Raw genomic sequence first — 21,435 nt, 5'->3', positions numbered from 1 at the left:
TGCCTACGTCACCTAGCAACCAGGCTCTCTACCACACCCCTTGAGTGGAGATGGAGGCCTCGCCCCCTCCTGGGATCCCCAGGGGTCCTCCCAAAGGTACATGTGTGAGACCTGATCACTATGCGCCTGTGTAGTCACACCTCGGTCAGCCTTCTGGATTACCTGTTTTGTACTGTCCCCAGCATGGGTGCAGTACTCAGTGGTGCCTGACCAGGTCAGGGGCGCCACATTTGCTAGTATAATGGCTTAGTAACAATGAGTTTGAGTGTGCAATGCAGGCAGATGTGCTGCAAATATCTTTGCACTAGTGGGACAATACAGAAGTCCAACAGCCACTTTTAGGATGCCACTAAGTTCACTCAGTGTTTGCTAGTATATAGGCTTAGTAACAATGAGTTTGAGTGTGCAATGCAGGCAGATGTGCTGCAAATATCTTTGCACTAGTGGGACTATACAGAAGTCCAACAGCCACGTTTAGGATGCCACTAAGTTCACTCAGTGTTTGCTAGTATAATGGCTTAGTAACAATGAGTTTGAGTGTGCAATGCAGGCAGACGTGCTGCAAATATCTTTGCACTAGTGGGACTCTACAGAAGTCCAATAGCCACGTTTAGGATGCTACTAAGTTCACTCAGTGTTTGCTAGTATAATGGCTTAGTAACAATGAGTTGGAGTGTGCAATGCAGGCAGACGTGCTGCAAATATCTTTGCACTAGTGGGACTCTACAGAAGTCCAATAGCCACGTTTAGGATGCTACTAAGTTCACTCAGTGTTTGCTAGTATAATGGCTTAGTAACAATGAGTTTGAGTGTGCAAAGGGCAGGAGGGTACAGTGGCAGGTTTGTGGGTCTCTGGGTAGAGGAAAGGAAGCCTGCCTTTCTATCCCTCCTAATGGGGAAATGCAGCAAGGAAATCCCTGACCTTAGCTACACAGACGCTGTCATCTTGTGTAGCTGTTAAACTCTGTTTTCACGGACCTGTCACCTATGGCTCTGACCCTGCCGGTACGAGCCCTTACAAGGACTAATAGAAACTTCTATCCCTAAGCTGTCCAGTGCTGTGTATGGAGCGTATACAGCAGTATCGGCCATAGGCGCTGCGCCAGCGGTGACTGACACCAAGGACGCAGAAGGCAGATAATGGCGTGCTGGAGGAAAATGTCCGTTTTTATAATGCAGGGACATGTGACATGGACATCCTATCACACATGCCGTTGCTTCTCTGGCTAAAAGTCCACTTAGCTGTGTGTGTGTCTGGGATTGGCTGACATGCTGGCCCGCCCCACAAGACGCACGCGCTTAGGGAAGGAAGACAAGGAAAAAAAAATAAAAATGGCGATCGCCATTATCCATACAGCAGTGATCTGAATGCGCTGTTCCCGCACACTATACACTGAAATGTCATAATAGTGTGAGTCACAGAGTGACTTACACTATTACAGCGGAAAGCCAGCTAGTAATTAGCTGGTCTTTTTGCTGCTAGAACCGTTCTCGAACGTATCTAGAACTATCGAGCTTTAGCAAAAAGCTCGAGTTCTAGTTCTATCTAGAACAGCCCCCAAAATCACTCGAGCCGCGAACTGGAGAACCTCGAACCGCGAACCGCGCTCAACTCTACTGGCTACCCTCACAACCATCATTGATTAGCAGTTTTCTGTTTTTGCATAGTATAGGTAGAAAACTGTCATTAAATAATGGGGCATGGTTAGACTAAACTCATCATTGAGAAGACTAACACAGCTGCAGCTGCAAAAGATGACAGTAATTTTAACAAAATTACAGCAAGAAGCCCAGTTAGTGACACATTGCTGGAATCAGAATCTCTGTCTCTAGTTTATGCTGATCTCAGCTTGAAAAGTATAAACCTGCTGACTGGATTCTCTCAACCTTTGCAAGGTGGTAATTTTGGATAACACAGAGGTTGAGATCACACTTGGACCACTTGCTCCATATGGGGAGACTAATAGTACAAATGGTACATACTGTATGTCCCTGTCAAGAAGAACAGGATTCATAGAACTGTACAGGTGGGCCAGAATTGTCTCAAAGCTCATGGTATTGGTATGGAAAGGGAAATAAAAATCAGCCAACCTGAGAGGCAAAAGCAATCAGTACAGTAAAGAGCCTCTTTCTTCTATATACGATATAAGATTTAGAAACAGGCTGTTTGGACAATATCTTTTATCTCTAAGACCCCACCGATGCACACCTCCATTATTTTTCAAGCCAACAGGTACAAAGCTGCCGAACATTCAACAGCAAATGCTCAAAACACGGCACCAGTTACCTAGAGCAAACCTCCAATTTCCCTAAACAAGAGCAAAAATTCAATGCAGGTACAACAGATACCCATCACTTATAGGAACATAAACCTAGAAATATGTGAGTGAATAAATAAAAGAAGCTTCCAGCCACTATCAGTGCACTGGATTTATACTGTGTTCTTAAAACAGTCTCTTATCAATCCTGGAAGGGGTTAAAATCCAAACCATCCATTCTTTTTTTCATGGAAATACAGGTGATAACTTTGATGCCCGTCACAAGGTGGCGCTAGACACTACTTCCATGAATGGAATGGAGAGGTAGTCAGACAAGCTGAGGTCAGAGGCCAAGAGGTAATGACAGGACACTGTGAGCAGACAAAGACGAAGTCAAGATACAAGCCAAGGGTCAGGATTCCAGGAGAGCACGTACAGTATAAAGGGAGAAGGCAGGAACGTGGTCAGGAGGAGGTCCGAGGTTAGAAGCCAGGAAGTAAAGACAAAGATAGGGAGGCAGGCAGACAAGAGTCAACAACAGTCCAGAGTCGAAAGCCAAGATCAGAACACTAAACACAACGGGAGCTGAGAGCGCAAGACTGGTGACGTTTCGGACGAGCATGCTCCCTAATGAAGCAGAGCAATCACTAGGAACAAGGAGCATTTGTGTAGGCACCTCCCAGGACCAGCGTAGAACCCAGAGCAGAGAGACAACCCATCCATAGGTGTTCAAGACAAACAGAAGAGCATCCAAACCTGCAAAAAGCTCGGCACGATGGTAAGTACTGGCTTTGCAGGAGAGCATGGCAAAGCATAACAACACAAGATGCTCCACGCATCAGAACTGTGACAATAACATTTAGCAAAAGCATGGAGCTTAGAAATCCTGTGTACACAGAGGAGAGGGGAGAGGCTCCTGCTGCAACTGGTCATTTTGCAGCCACACACAGTACAGTGAGGGGAAGAGGGACGATTACTGAGAAACACAGAGAAAATGTCCTTATATGTTTCTCAGATTTAATGAGACAAAATATGAGAAATGGAGAGGTGGAAATTTAGACCAGAGATGTTACATTATTTGTTTTTTCTTTTTACATATTTTAATTTTGTATTTTGCTGTATACAACTCTATCCTCTATACTCCGGTTTCCTCCCACATTCCAAAGACATACAGATAGGGACTCTAGATTGTGAGCCCCAATGGGGACAGTGTTGCCAATGTATGTAAAGTGCTATGGAATTAATAGCGCTATATAAATGAATAAAATTATTATTATTATTATTATTATTATTATCCTGGTTGAGTGATAATCACACAAGTGTACGTCTACTTACAGTACAGTCATTGATTGGGCTCCTGTGTATCAAAGTCCCACAGAGATTTTCACAAAGTTCACCAACTGTCATGGCGGCGTCGAGATCAGTTCAGACTGCTGATTCTGACATTCTGTCTGATAACATCTCTGAGGTCTGTAATCAGCGCAGGAAGACTCGAGCGTCGACCAACAAATTGTTAGTTCATAGATGGGCTAGCAAAAGAAAATCTTTGCTGGTCTGCTTGTCAGTCATCTTTGATCACATGTTGTAGGGGAGCCAATCACATTTGCTATCCTCCTATATATGCTGGCTAAACAATTCCATTAGTTCCAGCTATAGTTTATTGCAGCCTGGATCACTACACCTCTCCAGACCAACTGGTGTGATCAGTGGCGTAACTAGAGTTTGATAGTCCCCGGTGCAAAATTTGGATCGGGGACCCCCCCCGGGTTACAGGATGATTATGCTGACTCTTGGCTCTTTCCCTCAGCACCTAGCTTTCCCATGCTCTGATATCTTTTTTTCCCTCAGAACTTAGCTTTCCATGTTGTGCTATCCATCTTGTCCTCAGCATCCAAGTTTCCAATGCTCTGCTATACACCTTTCCCTCAGCACCCAGCTTGTCCTTGATATCAGAGCATGGGAAAGCTGGTTGGTGAAGGAAAGATGTATAGCAAAACATGGGAAAGTTGAGTGCTAGGAGAAAGATGTATAGCAGAGCATGGGAGGGTGAGCCAGCATCAGTTGAGAGCTGAGGACAAGATGGATAGCAGAATATATGAAATCTGGGTTCTGAGGGATATCAGAGCATGGGAAAACTGAGTGCTGAGTTAAAGATTTATAGCAGAGCATGGGAAAGCTGGGTGCTGAGGGAAAGAGTCTCTTTCCCTCAGCACTTAGCTTTCCCATCCTATGCTTGTATCTTTGCCCCCATCCTGGTATATAGCCTTATCCATCTTTTTTTTTTTGCTGTACATTATATTTGTGCTATAAACAAGATTATAAATGTATTCATGTTGCATCTAAAAATGGTAGTTGTTTTTTTAATGGTACACGAATTTTGGTATTTTTAAGAAGTTTTTTTGGCACTTTTAGTATTAATTCTACTTTTTTTTAGTATCTGAATTTTATAAATGCCACACATGTACACATTCACACAAATGCAGACATATACACTAGATTTCTATATACTGTATATTTCTGTATTTTGTACACACTGTATATACAAAGAAATGAGAAGGTTGGATGTCTCGCAGCAAACCATGAAGATGAGGAGACCCGGCCACCATCACAGGACAGCGGTGAGGCATATCATTAATTACAGGGCAGTGTGGGAGGGGGCAGGAGAGTGCAGCTGTGGGGGAGGGGCCAGAATAGTGCAGCTGTGAGAGGCAAATAGAAGGGGAGTGGGGGAGTGGGGCACAAGAGTGCAGCTGTGAGGAAAGGGACAGGACAGTGCAGCTGTGAGAGGCAAATAGGAGGAAAGAAGAGGGGAGGGGGGCAGGAGACTGCAGCTTTGAGAGGCAAATAGGAAGGGAGTGGGGGAGGGGGGCAGGAGAATGCAGCTGTGGGGGAGAGGGCAGGACAGTGCAGCTGTGAGAGGCAAATCGAAGGATAGAAGAGGGAAGTGGAGGAGGGGGACAGGAAAGTTCAGCTGTGGAGGAGGGGGGCAGGACAGTGTAGCTGTGGGGTAGGGGGGGCATTAGAGTGCAGCTGTGAGAAGTAAATAGGAGGATAGAAGAGGGAAGAGGGGGAGGGGGTGCAAGAGAATGCAGCTGTGAGACCAAATAGGATAGAAGAGGGTAGTGGGGCAAGAGTTATCATTCAGGGAGCTCCAGTACTCAATTGAGGTCGCATTGTGTTCCTCTGGAGCCTCCCCCTCTTACTACTGCCAACTACAGAGCAATGAAAAATAGGGGGCCCGTGGAGAAAAAGCGCAATAGGGTCTTACCCCGGTAGACTAGGAGCGGTATAAGGGCAGTCCTACTCACCAAGTAGGGTTGTGACAGTCACAACACCTGTAACAGCATAAATCTGGATCACGGCAGCAGTACCCCAGGCGGTTGATAACAGAGAGAGGTAGTAGAACGGTGCTTTCAAACACCGCACCAATGATCACTGATGATATCTTGGATTAATGTAAACTTTTATTTTTCCACAGGTCTACATTGAGGTATCTTATGCCTATAGGTCCTGAGGAAGGGAGCTGAGCCTCCCGAAACGCGCAGACCTATGGAAAAATAAAAGTTTACATTAATCCAAGATATCATCAGTGATCATTGGCGCGGTGTTTGAAAGCCCCGTTCTACTTCCTCTCTCTTTTAACTACAGAGCAATGGCAGTGCAGAGGACGGGGGGTACAATCTCCTCAGAAGTTTCTCATATTTCTGCAGCACTCCCTGCACAGGCCTGAGACTCCACAGCAGCTCCGTGCCAGTGTGCGGGTCTTACTGCCGGTGGGTGGGGCTTACTCCCGTGATGCTCCGGAGCAGTGAGTGCAAGGCATGGCTGTGCTGCAGAGGAGGCAATGATCAGCATTTCTCCCCACTTCTGATAGATGGAATATGCAGCATATGTGCTGTATGCTGGGGCAGAGACTATCAGAGGCCCAGTGGGGAATCCACCGATTTCCAAGTGGGCTAAACCATCGCCCAGCAGATGCACAAAGCCAGCGGACAGTAATCACTGTGCCCATAAGTCCGCCCACCTCTCAGCACCAGCTTCAGTGGAAAGAGGTAGGTGGGCTTATGGGCGTGGAGAGCCGTAAATATACAATTGCTTAAGTAGCCGGGAGATATGTTAGCTCTAGAGCTGCTGCCTCCTGCGACACCGCAGTTTGCAACGCAGGGACCAGACGGTCAGTGCTGCAATATATTTCAGCTGGATCTGCTCACTTGGATGCTGAAGCAAGTGCTGAGTTCCTTGGGCCCTCTGAACCCCAGGCCGGTCGCAGTGGTGACCCCTGCGATCGCGATTGTTCCACCCCAGGTGTGATAACTGTTGCTCTGTGCAGTTGGGGAGTTTACCTTTGTTGCCTTTTTGTTGCTACCCTCCTGCTCTTGTTTTTCTCCTGAGTCTCTCTTTATCTATTCCTGTGTGTGTGCAGTGGTCAGCTTTTTGGTTTTCCCTTGTCTGCCTTTATCTGCTTACGATCTATCTCCTGCCGTGCCCCTCCCTGTGGGGGACGGGGGATATTAGAGTAGCAATTCTCAGAATTATAGTAAGGCAAGAGACTCCAGCATCTCTACCATTGGGAGTAATCCAGATGTGAGGGATAGCCTAGCGTCCCCGAGCATAAAGGACAGCATGGGAGCCCCCTGTATCTCCCTATCTGGTGTGATAGTTACTGCTCTATGCAGTTGTGAAATTTACTCTTGTTGCCTTTTTGCTGCTACCCTCCTGCTCTTGTTTTTCTCCTGGGTCTCTCTCTGTCTATTCCTATGTTTGTGCAGTATGTTAGAGTTTTGGTTTTCCCTTGTCTGTCCTTATCTGTTTACCATCTCCCTCCTGCCCTGTCCCTCCCTAGGGGAGGTGGGATATTGGAATAGCATTTCTCAGGAATATAGTAAGGCACGAGACGTCAGCATCCCCACCAGTAGGAGTAATCCAGAGGTGAGGGTTAGCCTAGGGTCCCTGAGCATAAAGGATAGCATAGAAGCCCCCTGTCCTTTGCTATCACGAAGTAACATTGTGGCAATCAACACCCAAAACAGAGAAATTGGTCCCATTACAAAAAGTTGCAGGGACTGAATGGAGTAGCATAAAAAATTACATTGTATCACTTTTTCATTCTAAAAAGAATAACCTATATTTGCAGAAACTCTAACATCGTTTTAATTGGTTATTATAGGTTATTGCAGTTACTGTAGCCATGCAACACTGTGTCTAAATATCTCATTATACTTGTAATCTGTTTTCCATGGGTGCCCATTATCCCTCCCATGGCCAATGCCATCCCTTTCAAATGTGCTATTGGTGCTATAACAATGTATTTACTTAATATTCAGATAGTCATTTGCCATATATCCTTCCTGCATAGCAATATCAATTTAATATTTAATGTAATATGCACATAAATACAGCAAACCCTTGGCTCCTTCTATGGCCTCTTATTTAATATTATTGGATTGTGCTCTTTGTTACACAGCAGCATGCATTATTATTATTATTTTTTTTTTTTTACTATAAATCGACCCTAAGGCGGGATAATTGCTTGGATTCAGCAGACCTCTTAATATAAAATGTAGCCAACAAAAAAATCTCTCAATGATGTGTTTTATAAATTTTTCATACAAATTTACTATCGATCCCTTCATTACAGATAGGGGAGATTCTCATTTGCCCTGGCTAAAATTCAATTTGCACTCTCTGAATAGGTCATAAACTTTCATAAAGTTCTGCTTTGGCACAAATTCTCTAAACATATAAATCTGTTCTAAATTTTTTTTAATAGCATGTGAAGGAACTGGAATCAATATTTTAATGATTTTCTAAATCCAACCTAATGAGCTCCAAGCGATGCTAAACAGTAGTTATTTCCCTCCAGAACAATGAAGGTTACTGGATATATGTCCATCATATTATACAGCAATTTTTGTATACTTCTCAAAAAACACTTAATATTCTAGCAAAGTCTCCATGGTGGCTTAACTCCTTAAGGACTAGCCTATTTTTGGACTAAAAGGGTTTTTCCTAGTTTATGATGTTAAAGAGGTTGTCCATTACTTTTACATTAATGGCCTATTTGTAGGATAGGCCATCAATGTCTGATCCCACACCTGGTATCCTAACCAATTAGCTGTTCTTGGTGCCAGCGGTGATAGCAGGTGGCCAGAAATGGTCACTTCTAGAGTTGCACCCGTCTTCTGCCGGGTTCTGCACATATCCACCTCCTATTGATTTAAATTGATTTCTGGCCACAGTTTACCATCACCGACACTGAGAACAGCTGATCGGAGAGAGTGCCAGGTGACCGACTCCGGCAGATCAGACATTGATGACCTATCCTGAGGATAGGCCATCAATGTTAAAGTATCAGACAACCCCTTTAGTGATGTATATTTAGGATTGGTCATCAATATCAGATCTGTGAGGGTCCAAAACTGTTCAGAGCCAGAAAAGTGCACCTTCATTCACTATCTGGTGGCCATGATCAGGTACTGCAGCTCAGTTTCTGGCACGATAGCTCAGTGGTTAGCACTGCAGTCTTGCAGTGCTGGGGTCCTGGGTTCAAATCCCACCAAGGACACTATCTGCAAGGAGTTTGTATGTTCTCCCCGTGTTTGCGTGTTTTTCCTTCGGGTTCACCGGTTTCCTCCCACACTCCAAAGACATGCAGATAGGGACTCTAGATTGTGAGCCCCAATGGGGACAGTATTGCCAATGTATGTAAAGCGCTGTGGAATTAATAGCGCTATATAAATGAATAAAATTATTATTCATTTCAATAAGAATTGAGTTGCAGTACCTCAGAGAGGCCACATCACAGTGAATGGCGCTGTACTGTTTAGATCCACTAGACCTTTTGATCAGTGATAAATTATTTAAAAAATAAAATAAATACCGTATACTGTGTGTGTATATATATATATATATATATATATATATATATATATATATATATCTTAATGAAAAAGTTACCTATTTTAATTTTTGGGCAAAAAGCTTTTTCTATAAATTACCCTTTTCAAATTCCAGCCTACCGGCAGTAACTTATGGCACACGTGGAGCCCTTGGGTTGTGGTAATCTTTCAGTACCTGTGATTGCTTTATATTTGCTTACCAGAATAGGGCTCCTGGTCATAAAATGTGCAGGACAATGATACATAACCTCACTTTTTATGCTTCTGCGCTTTTATTTTTGGTATGATGGGGTCCCAGACGTCAAAACTTTACTAACTTGAAAGGGGTTGTCCAATACTTAAACAATCACTTCTCAATCCATATGTTTTCCCTCAGTAAAATAACAACACTTCTACTCACCTCCGGTGTTCCAGCATATCAGCTGTGTCAGCACTGTTTCTCTCTCGGGGATCGTGCACTAGTGCCACGCAATCCCAGGAGCCAAATCAGTGACCGCTTCACTCTTCCTGCCTTCAGATGTATTACACACATCCGGAGGAATAGAGAAAGCAGCAGCGCTTGCTTGCTCGAATGTAAGATATTTGTCTGACGGTGGAAAGAGTGAAGCGGCCATTGATAGGCCATTGGGATTGCGGGACGACACATCGATATGCTATCCCTGGGAGAGACAGTGCTGACACTGCTGGAACACTGGAACACTGAAGGTGAGTATAAGTGTTATTATTTTACTGGGGGGAAACATATGGATTGAGACGGAATTGTCCGAGTAGTAGACAACCCCTTTTACAATAGAAAAATACAAAACACAGCCAGATCACATCTCACACTTTGCACTGATGAGTGGCAATCACCCCAAAACACTGCATCTTTAAAACAGAAAGTAACGATAAATTTGTCAAGTATGGTCACCTTACCTGGTGACCTCCATTTGGCGCCTGGTGCCTCTTCCACTTTGGCCAGAATTCTGATTACCCAGCTTACAAATTGACTGCTGCCTAGCAGCCATGGTTTAGACTTGCCACTGCTCTTGAGGTTTCAGTGGAGGAGGCAGCAGGAATGGTGTCTCCATATAACAAATGTTTTGCCATTTTTCAGTGCCAGGGTGGAGGACACTACGTTGATGTCATGGTTAGCCTATTTTTAGGAAAGATCAGATTTGTGGAAGTCCAACTCCTGCCCATAATCATGAATTAATTGATCATTGATTACCATGCCCTGCACTGTAGTATTTGTGGTGACAGTGACCGGTACTGCTGCTCCCTCCATTCAAGTCAATAGGATTGAGCTACAGTACCAGGCACAGGCAATTGAGAATTTTCTGAGCTGCTCTTGATAAAAATTAAAGGGGGTCCGTCAATTGTCGGAACAGAGCATGCCCTATAACTAACAGATTAGTAGGGGTGTCGGATCACAATCAATTTGATACTGTATGTATTGGGAGTAATTTTAAGGATAGATTGGGTAGTGTAGAGTTGTTGTTTTTTTTATTGTTATTATTATTTGTAGGAGTTCTAGTTGTGGTATTGTAATATAGCTGGAGAAAAAGACATGAACTGCACAACCAAAAATCATACATTGATCTAATGCCACCAGGCAAAAATGTATATACCTGATCATGAGGTTCTTGGTTCTGATCAGATTGTATAAAGCCCATGGCAACGTCACAGAGAACCTCTGAGTGGGCCTCTAACTTATTTGAAGCCCCAAAGGTGCGTAACCACACGCCAACCGCCGCCACAGCGACATTGTACCAGCAGGGCAGGTGACCTGGTGCCTCACAAGATCTATGCTGCAAGGCAGAGCCCCCATGACTCCAGGCTACACCACCCCAGTTGTGATATTTTCTCCCCTTGATTGTAACTGCACCAGCAAATAAGCAAGGGGGCAATTGCAAAAGTGCCTTAGAGCGTCAATGTTCCACATGACAGTAGCCCTAAGTTACAATTGGAGAGATCTTATGTAGATTTTATATCATGGGTCAGACTTTATCATTGCTCGCTTGGGACCTTTTGTGTCATTTCACAAACCATTACTTCAATGAGTGACCAACCAGATATTTATCAATCTGTACTTAGAAGGAGATGTAAATGTCTGATTGGCTTCTAGAGTTTGGAATAGTTTTTTTATTACCCCACGTGTAAAAGAAATTACTTGTTTTACAAAGAATTTATCTAGCGGATCTCGAGTTTGTTCTATCTCTCTCACTTTATACATCCATCTGTTTCCAAGTATCTACTTTGCAGATGTTCAAACTAATCTCCAATCAGCTGCAATTATTTATAACTTTAGGAGAAAGATAACATTCCTCTTATATATAACTACTAAAACCTAACAATATCCTTATTTATGTGACAAGTAGAGGCCCTGATTAGGTGGATCACATACACTTCTCTTCATGTATTTCCTACATCGAAGCTATTACACTAGACTGGCCCACCATAGGATTCTTCTGGACTAGGCCCAAGGAGGAAACCTGGCTTTTGTGGTAGTACATCAACTCATGAAGCTGTAAAATCACATGACCTCGTCTTAGGTGGACAGCTCTTTGGATTCAACTCCAGGTTTCCTTTTTCCCAGGGTAATGGTTTAGTTTTTTGTTTCCAGCTAGTCATGGTTCTACATACCTTGGCCAAGGCTTGTTGACTTCCCTTGCACTAAGTTCCCATGGCACATGCCTGGTTGCCCTCTCCACCAGATTCAGCCCTGTAGTATATATATATATATATATATATATATATATATATATATATATATATATATATATGATACTGTTCCTTTTATTAATATTTTTTCATTTTGAAGTGAACTGAGTTCACTTTCCCTTCACTTATACCTCACCATATGGAGGCTGTAAGATAACTATTTTACTTCTCTAACTTCTGCTTTGTATCTTTATGTTTTTACAAGACGGATCTATATTTGCTTGTCAAACACATGGCTCGATAACATAACTGATGCATAAGAGCGCTATGCATCCTAATTTCAGATGCCGTCTGGCAGTTGTGGGATAATAATGTGAAGCAAGTACTGCATTTAGTTAAAACATAACTTTTTTTGTGCACAGGACCTCGCTTTTGATTTCGAAAACTGATTTTTCAAGTTAAAAAAAGTTGTCATTTCTCATTGAATCGGTGAGTCAGGAGTATTCTACCATCATGAAAAAAAGGGACCAGCAGCACTCCGAAATTGGATTTGAAAAAAACTTTTATATTTTTATTTCAGGAACATACACATGAATAAAAAATGCAGTATCAATTCAGCAAAAATACAACGTGTTTCAACCCTGAGGTCTTAATTATGGTTCTCTTAATAACAGAAAAGACATGCTTCCTTATCTACAGAAAAAAAGAAAGGTTAATGTGAATTAGGGAGCTGGCACCCAGCTATGCGAGTGCTGCTCTGACTTGAAAAAAACCTTGTATATTTTTATCTCATGAACATACACATGAATAAAAATGGCAGTATCAATTCAGCAAAAAAACAGAACTTTTTCCAATTCTAGTCTCCAGACCGGAAGGCTCAAAGCTAAAACATCAACATAGGAATATAGAAGCCGCAGAGAGATCAGTTTACAGGAGCAAGGTAGGTAGCAGAAGTATATTAGGCAATTGTTAGTTAGGAATAGTTAGGACAAATGAAAGATGGTCACATTAATAGAGGAAAACCCTTTTAAGCTCCATGACTCCAAGATTACCCAGGTCTTTTCACCACGAAGACCCAGACTGAACACTATACTAGGTAACCCTGAATGTTTTTGTTCAACTCTAATTACTACCCATCAGAAAGTATCTGGGCAGAGGTATACGTAAACGACATAGACCATATCCATAGACCATATCAATATGGACCTCCATTATGGTGTCATGGTTTATACCTATGACAAAAGGTTCTGATATTTGTTTGTTTTTTTTGCTCTACGCCCTCTTTCGATGGGTCACTTAAACATCTCCTGTGTTTGGTAACAATGCATTGAGGCCACATGCACACGTTGTATATTTGGTGAGTTTTTTACAATCACCAACAGTGGGTAAAAAAATGCAGAAGTGGTTTTTCTTATAGTTTTTGTCTGATTGTTCCACTCCTGGTTTTGGCTTACAAATACTTATATAAAATACTGTCCAAATATTGAACATGTACACCTGGCCTTAAGGCCCTGTCACACACAGAGATAAATCTTTGGCAGATCTGTGGTTTCAGTGAAATTGTGGACATATTGTTCCATTTGTACACAGCCACAAACCTGGCACTGATTGTCCACAATTTCACTGCAACCACAGATCTGCCGCAGATTTATCTGTGTGTGTGACAGGGCCTTTAATCTGAAGGCAGTGCTGCACAAATTCACTGTATCAAGCAAATGACATGGGACCAAAAAAGAGCTGAGGCTCCTTTCTTTTGCAGACCCTATTATGAATGAACTGCATCTTCGTGGTATATGACATTAATTTTGGGGACTGTGATCTATGGGACTTTTATGAAAAGGCACTGACCCCTTCAGGTTAGAAGTATGGAGGCTTCACATGCAAATGTGCATCAAAATAATCAAGCAAAAATCAACATTTCTTTCTAATCCCCCAACATCACCACATTCTATACCATATTTTTCGTTTTATGACGTACTGGATTTTAAGACGCACCCCAAATTTAGAGGGAAAAAAAAAGGGTAAAGGGGTTCCGTCTTCTCATCCGGTGGTGTCTTTCCGGGGGGAGCGACAGCGATGGTGGAGCAGGAGTCACAGGAGGCAGGGGCAGTCGTAGAGCAGGGCAATGCTACAGGCGGAGCAGTGGGTGTCCTAGATGCTCGGTGGCACTATCAGGCAGAGAAAACATCCAAAAACTGTCAGTGGTGCGGGCTTCAAAGAAATGGCACTTGGAGTTTGCGAGTGCGCAGATTGAATTATCGGCTCAATGACAAGCCGAGATCTCATCTGCACAAGCACCACCTATGGGTGCCATGTTCCTTAAGTCTGCTGCTGGGACATCAGTTGGCCAAAGATCTTGAGCCGAGAGCTCCATTTGCACATGCGCCAACTCCGGGTGCCATTTTTTGAAGCCTGCATTGCTGACGTCTTCTGCCTCACCACCTGCCACACAGAGCAGTGCCGCTTGCCGCACAAAGCAGTGCCATCTATCACACAGAGCAGCACCTGCCGCACAGCCCCAACAACAGCACAGTGCCTCCAGCACAAAGCCCACAGCATCGCACCTGCCTCCTACTACTCTCCCCACCCCCCATCTAAGCTACATTCGGACTATAAGACGCACCCCTCATTTTTGTCCCAAATTTTTGTCCCAAATTTTTGGGAGGAAAAGTGCGTCTTATAATCTGAAAAATACGGTACATAATATAGTCAGTCACATATTCCTGCCCAAATGGTCTGGTTCTGTGGACTATAGGGGTCTTTAGAGTGCATGACAATAGCAGTCACCAGTTCAATCTTGTCACATAGAAAATTCATCCCATGTTTCCAGCATATTTTAATACTGTCACTTTAACCAAAAATGATGAGATTCAGTTATTTTTTCTTCTGGAAAGAGAATAACAATGGGGACAAACACAAAACATCTTGATGACTGATAATGAGAAACATGGCTGATATTTAGACCTCGAGCCCACTGACATCAATGTATCCTCAGAACAAATCTCAAAACCATATGAGGAAAATGTTAGACATCAACCGATGGATCAGATTATTTTCACTTCAATTACAAATGACAAAGGGATTTTAATTATTTTTTCCTCGACAAAGTACATCAAAACAATCCAACAGAACAATAGAAATACTTCATGTATTTATTAAAGCCGCACAACTTGTCAACTCTGCTAATAATTATGGAACCTTTTGGGGAACATATTATTGTCCTTAGATAGACATCCCACCAAGAAAGTAATTCTCAGAGCCATATGGGTGGCTAACACTTCCCCCAATACATTCCAGGACATAATAGCATTGCAATATTATAACACGGTCTAATAAATCATAGCAGGATAGAAAAAGTAACTTTTATATTAGTAAGAAAGAAACTTTAGCAAAAAAAAAAAAAAAACTAAATCCTTTAAAATTTAATTGCCCCCTACAGGATACACTTTTCAATATATTTCTCGAAATCTTTTCGGAACGTACTTGGAAGAAGAAGACACATTTTCCCTTATCACTTAACCCTACTGACATGTTTTAGAATCCTACTGGTATAAAGAATAAAAATTGTAATGCATTTTATAAAAGCTTTCTTAAAAAAGGTAATTAATCCCAAGGAATGATCTAATGCTAGCAGGACGTTATTGGCCTTTTCACATTAATAACTTTCAGCTGAAGCATAGGTATGGAACTCCGAGAAATTAATTTGAAATATCATTTTAAGTAAAGGGATACATAATTTACTTTGCTCGGCTGTAGAGATATCAGGTGGAAAATGATGGTGCGATGAATATTTTACCATACAGAATGTTATTGCGAGCGGCGTGTGGGATAAACATAACACCTACAAACTGTAATCGCCCACTTGCGCACTACGGTGTTGATATTCGAGAGGTCCATCATTTAGAGAAAATATATCTACCTACAAGCACGTACCTTGGTATGTTACTACTTTGCCATGGCCTTGGGCTCTTCTTCTTCTGTTGGTGTCTTTCTAGTCTTAGCTCCTTCATATGTCCGTTTCCTATAGATGTTCTATTTATAAGAGATTTCCACTAGAGATAAGCAGATCAGGCAAAATTTGAATTCGCTTGTTAGCACATTTTTGTTTTTTCCCAGGAAATTTGATTTGAGGAGCAGCTTTTCTCCTCAATTTTAAAGGGAATCTGTCACCAGATATTGGACTTCTAAACTAACTTAAACAGCACCTGTGCTGCATTCTATAAAGGTGCACATTACCCCTTGACCCCTCCTGTTGACCACAAAAATTGTTTTATAAAATCTCCCGTCATGTATGTAAATTGTCCGTTCCGGTCCGATACCTTCTACTCCTTTCTCCGTCCTCCTGTGGTGATTGATGTAGTTGATACATCGGGTGCCATCCACGTAGGCAGGCATTATCACATCACATGTGGATGATGCCTCGGGCACTATCCATGTAGGTGAGCAAAATCCCTACATATTTCCAGCTTGAAGGCAGAGCCGAAAATATAGGTGTGCATGCGTGAACTGGCGAGTTCTCTGCGCAGGCGCAAAATTTTACTCAACAATGTGAATGACGTCAGAAAACTTCATCCACATCGCCGGGCAAAATCTTGCACTTGTGCAGAGAACTCACTGGTTCACGCAGGCGCAGCTATGTCTTTGTCACTGTCCGCAATAGGGCAGAGTGGAATGCGCATGCGCAAGCCGGGAATATGGAGATTTTGCCGACCTACGTGGATGGTGCCTGAGGCGTAATCACCATCAATGAGAATCGGAGGGCGGCAAAAGGAGGGACATGAGGCGCAGATTAGGATGCCCATTGTACAGGAAAATTTACATACATGATGGGAGATTTTAAACAGGTATTTGTGTGGTCTACAGGAAGGGAGGGTCAGAGGGTAATGTGCGCCTTTATAGAATGCAACACAGGCGCTCCTTAAGGTGCTAGTTTTAGTTTTGTAGGTCAAAATCTGGTGATAGGTTCCCTTTAATGTCCCTAATTATGATTTGGGTTCTGGCAATATGTTGTAAAAAATCCTTTTACTCACCTAACTCACCTCTCCTGCCTCTTCGCTCCTCACCACCACCCGTCTAGACACTGAGTGCTGAATCCTCGTGCTGCTCTTGCTTGGCTGGGAGATACGTCATTGACATTGATCAGGAGGGTTCTATGTATGTGCACAAGGTCACGGAACACATTGGTGACGCCATAAATCTGTGATCTTCCGAACCTTCCCGGGCCTAATCCAAACCAAAAGTTCCAGACCAGTGTGAAAGCTTCAAGATTTCAATGTCATCAGGAGCAATTTGAAAATGCAGTAAAAACTGGACAGGTGACGGTAAGGACCGCAGAGAATAAGAATAAGTATTTTATTCATTTTTTAACATTTTGAAGGACACTTCAAAAAATGGTAATAGTGGCCACCATTTTACTGAATCAATGTGAAAGCATATTGCAAATAATCTGCATTTTGGGGAATGGAGATGTTTATAGAATTCAATTCCACTCAAATGTATTCACTCATCTCTATTATCCACATCTGAGGACTTTTTTATATTTATTTATTTGACTGCATATAATTAAAGGGGTATTCCTATTTCCAACATCCTATCCCAATACGTAGTAGGAGCAATAATATAAGCAAATACCTCCAATTACATATGTATTATATTTCTCCTGATATAGCCATGTCTCTTACCTCATGTGCAAGGCATTGCAGCATAGGTATCCAAGTTTGCAACCGAGCAACTAAATGTCCCTATAGGTGTAGAAATGTTATCACATGTTATCTCACAGTTCCCTGTTTCAGCAGCAGTGGACTCTATGACCCTGGGAAACTGTCAGTTTTTCCTCTAGGTTGCCAGCCTTTGACTTCCGTTATTAACCTCACCCTGGGATGGGTGGTTTGGGTGCGATTTATGGTTGTTCCTAGCTGTGGTCTGCAGCCATTGTCTCCTGTTGCTCCAGAGACTTCTGTAGTAGCTGCTCCCCAGATAAGTGTTTGACTTTTCCTATCTACCTGGGCTCAGATGCTCAAATGGTAGCATTCTTTTTTCGACTGTATTATTTCCTTTTGCCACCCTTATTAGTAGTGTTGACAAGAGCTCATACCCACCCTTCTTAAATAGGGCCCAGATCAGGGTTGCCTAGGGTCTGGCATCCAGCTCAGTGACAGGTGCAGAGCTTGTATGGGGTAAGTGAGGGCAGTGAGGGTGAGCTGCAGGTTGTTGCCAGGGGTCACCACTTCCCCCTTTCCCTAGCAATAAAACATTTCTTTCCCCTTCTCTTTGTATTCTACTATACAGTAGGTATAGCTTCTGTCCTCGCCATGACAATACCTACACAATTATATTAACTTTGGCAAATTAGGGACCCTAGAATTGGTACTTTAGCTCTATTATATTGGCATTGTATGATATTACTATAGTGACATTGTGTTAGCATTATTATATTATCATTAGAGATGACAGATTAAATTAGAGTGGAATTGAATACCACTCACATTTTACAAAAATCCACTGGCCGCCATTTTATTGAACCATAAAGGGCTATCAATAAAAAATTTCATATGGTCCGGACCCTCAACTCCTCACCATCACCCATCCTGTCCTCGCCACTTTTTCTGATCCCCAGTGTCCATACTGAAATCCCCCGGCCTCTAAACATGAGCCTGGTCTTCCAGCTCTGGTGAGACCCAAGCAGTTTGGTGCTTGCACGCAAGAACACAAAGCACTGTGGGACTTCGTGACCTTTGAGCACCTCCACAGAATGCTTTCTGCACTCAACTCTAAAAAAAATGGCTCTTAGTTCACTTTTTCTTGACTTCCTTTTCACTTTACCTATCGGCCAAGCCAACTGGATGGAGGGAGTGCTAGATATACCGTTAGAGAAAGCAATGAAATGAAATAACAAGAACAAATAAATAAATTGTCTCTCCAGTAAAGGAGACAAACTCTAGCACAGCGCCAAGTATTGGAAGTAGCGATTCTAAAAGTTTCTCATGAGCCAGATCAGACACCCCATACTTTGAACTGACGATGAGCAAGCACCCCGAAACACTGTGTCTGCAAATTGGGATTCTGATCTGGCATATATTCTAAGTCATATGCAAAGGATTGTTAAAAACCCACATTTGACTTTTAGAATCGCTACTTCCAATAGGTGGCGCTGCGCTAGAGTTTGTCTCCTTTACTGGAGAGACAATTTGAATATTTCCTAGAGGGACATGGCAGCTATAAGTTCTCTTACTGGCAGCCAGACTGGCTTGCAAAGTTTCCTTAAGGAGAATAGTATTCCCCCGTGGTCCCCACAAAGCTTCTCATGAGCCAGATCAGACACCCCATACTTTACACTGACGAGGGGCAAGCACCCTGAAACACCGTGTCTGCAAATTGGGATGCTGATCTGGCATATATTTTCTAAGGCGGGCTTTGCACACTACGACATTGCAGCTGCGATGTCGGTGGTGTCAAATCGAAAGTGACGCACATCCGGCGTCGCAGTCGATATCGGAGTGTGTAAATCCTTTTTGATACGATTAACGAGCACAAAATCGTCGAAATCGTATCATCGGTGTAGCGTCGGTTATTTCCATAATTTCGGAAGGACCGATGTTACGATGTTGTTCCTCGTTCCTGCGGCAGCACACATCGCTGTGTGTGAAGCCGCAGGAGCGAGAAACATCACCTTACCTGCGTCATGCGGCTCACGCCGGCTATGCGGAAGGACGGAGGTGGGCGGGATGTTTACTTCGCGCTCATCTCCGCCCCTCCGCTTCTATTGGCCGCCTGCCGTGTGACGTCGCTATGACGTCGCACGACCCGCCCCCTTAATAAGGAGGTGGTTCGCTGGCCAGAGCGACGTCGCAGGGCAGGTAAGTGCGTGTGAAGCTGCCGTAGCGATAATGTTCACTACGGCAGCTATCACCTTGATATCGCAGCTGCGACGGGGGCGGGGACTATCGCGCTCGGCATCGCAGCATCGGCTTGCGATGTTGCAGTGTGCAAAGTGCCCCTAAGTCATATGCAAAGGATTATTAAAAATCCACATTTGACTTTTAGAATCGCTACTTCCAATAGGTAGCGCTGCGCTAGAGTTTGTTTCATTTACTGGAGAGACAATTTGAATATTTCCTAGAGTGGCATGGCAGCTATAAGTCCCCTTACTAGCAGCCAGACTGGCTTGCAAAGTCTCCTTAAGGAGAATAGTGTTCCCCCATGGTCCAAATAAATAAATAAATTCAGCCCAGAATAACTCAGTGGTTTGCTTAGCATAGTTGCTTTGCAGTACTTGGGACCTGGGTTCAAATCCCACCAAGGACAACATCTGCAAGAAGTTTGTATGTTCTCCCTGTGTTTGCGTGGGTTTTCTCTGGGTGCTCAAGTTTCCTACCACACTCCAAAGACATATTGATAAGGAATTTAATTGTGATTAGTAATGGGTGAGCACTAAAATGCTCGGGTGTTCATTATTCGAGCTGAGCTGGTCAGCTAGGTCGGGCTTAGCTTGAACAACAAGTTTAACCCCTTCACCCCCGGGCGATTTTCCGTTTTTCATTTTGAGGGCTTATATTTTGTGGAGCGAGTTGCACTTCTAAATGATGGATGAGTGAAGGAAATGAGGGACCGCACTCCGTACCGCTGTGCAGGAATCTTTAGTTTATTAGACGGTGCAGGCACTTCTAAATGAAACCATTATTTTTACCATATAGTCTACTGGACAAGAGGAAAAAAATTCCAAGTGCGGTGAAATTGCAAAAAAAGTGCAATTGCATGATTGTTTTGGGGATATATTATTCACCATGTTCACTATATTGTAAAACTAACTGTCAGGTCAGTACAAGTTCATAGATACCAAACAGGTATACTTTTGCTTTAATCTAAGGCATTAAAAAAAATTATTATTTTGTTAACTGTTTTATTTTCAATGGGCGAATGGGGGTGATTTGAATTTCTTGTTTTTATTATTTTTTCATATTTTTAAAAACTTTTTTTTACATTTTTTATTTATTTTACTAGCCTCGGGGACTTTATGGATCCACAGTCTAATTGCTTGTTCATTTCTGTTGATCAGAGCTGCACAGCACTGATCAGCAGAAATGCAGTGAGCTCTGTTGGCTCGCGTAGGAAATACGTCATGATAGGGACAGGAGTCATCACATGGCCCGTTGCTACCATGGCAACCATCGGCTTCCCATGATCACATCATGGGGCCGCTGACGGAGCTGGAGAACGGCGCGATCCCTGCTGTGGACATTTAAATCACACTCACATTTTAACAGTGCGATCTAAGTGGCAAGCAGGCTCAGGTGGATCACGGATCCACGCACACTTGATAGCCCCACATAACTGCTGTTCAAATCACAGAAATGTGCAGAGATGATTACCACTACATGACCAATGACTTACCAGTACATCATTGGTTGTGAAGGGTTAATGGAAGTGAATGATTGGTCACTTTGGCTCTTCGTCCAACACATACAGCCTACCATAAACAGGGCATTTCTGGGGGAGGGAAGGAAAGGTTTTATTTTTGTTTTGACATACTACATTTGAAAATTTTGTTTTAACCCCATTAAGAGCCATTCAGAAACTGAAAATGGCTCTCTGTGGGGTACCTGCTCACATCATGCAGTGAAAGAATCCTGTGCTTT

This window comes from Anomaloglossus baeobatrachus, chromosome 6, assembly GCF_048569485.1.
Source record: "Anomaloglossus baeobatrachus isolate aAnoBae1 chromosome 6, aAnoBae1.hap1, whole genome shotgun sequence".
NCBI lineage: Eukaryota > Metazoa > Chordata > Amphibia > Anura > Aromobatidae > Anomaloglossus > Anomaloglossus baeobatrachus.
This window is presented reverse-complemented; position numbering follows the sequence as displayed.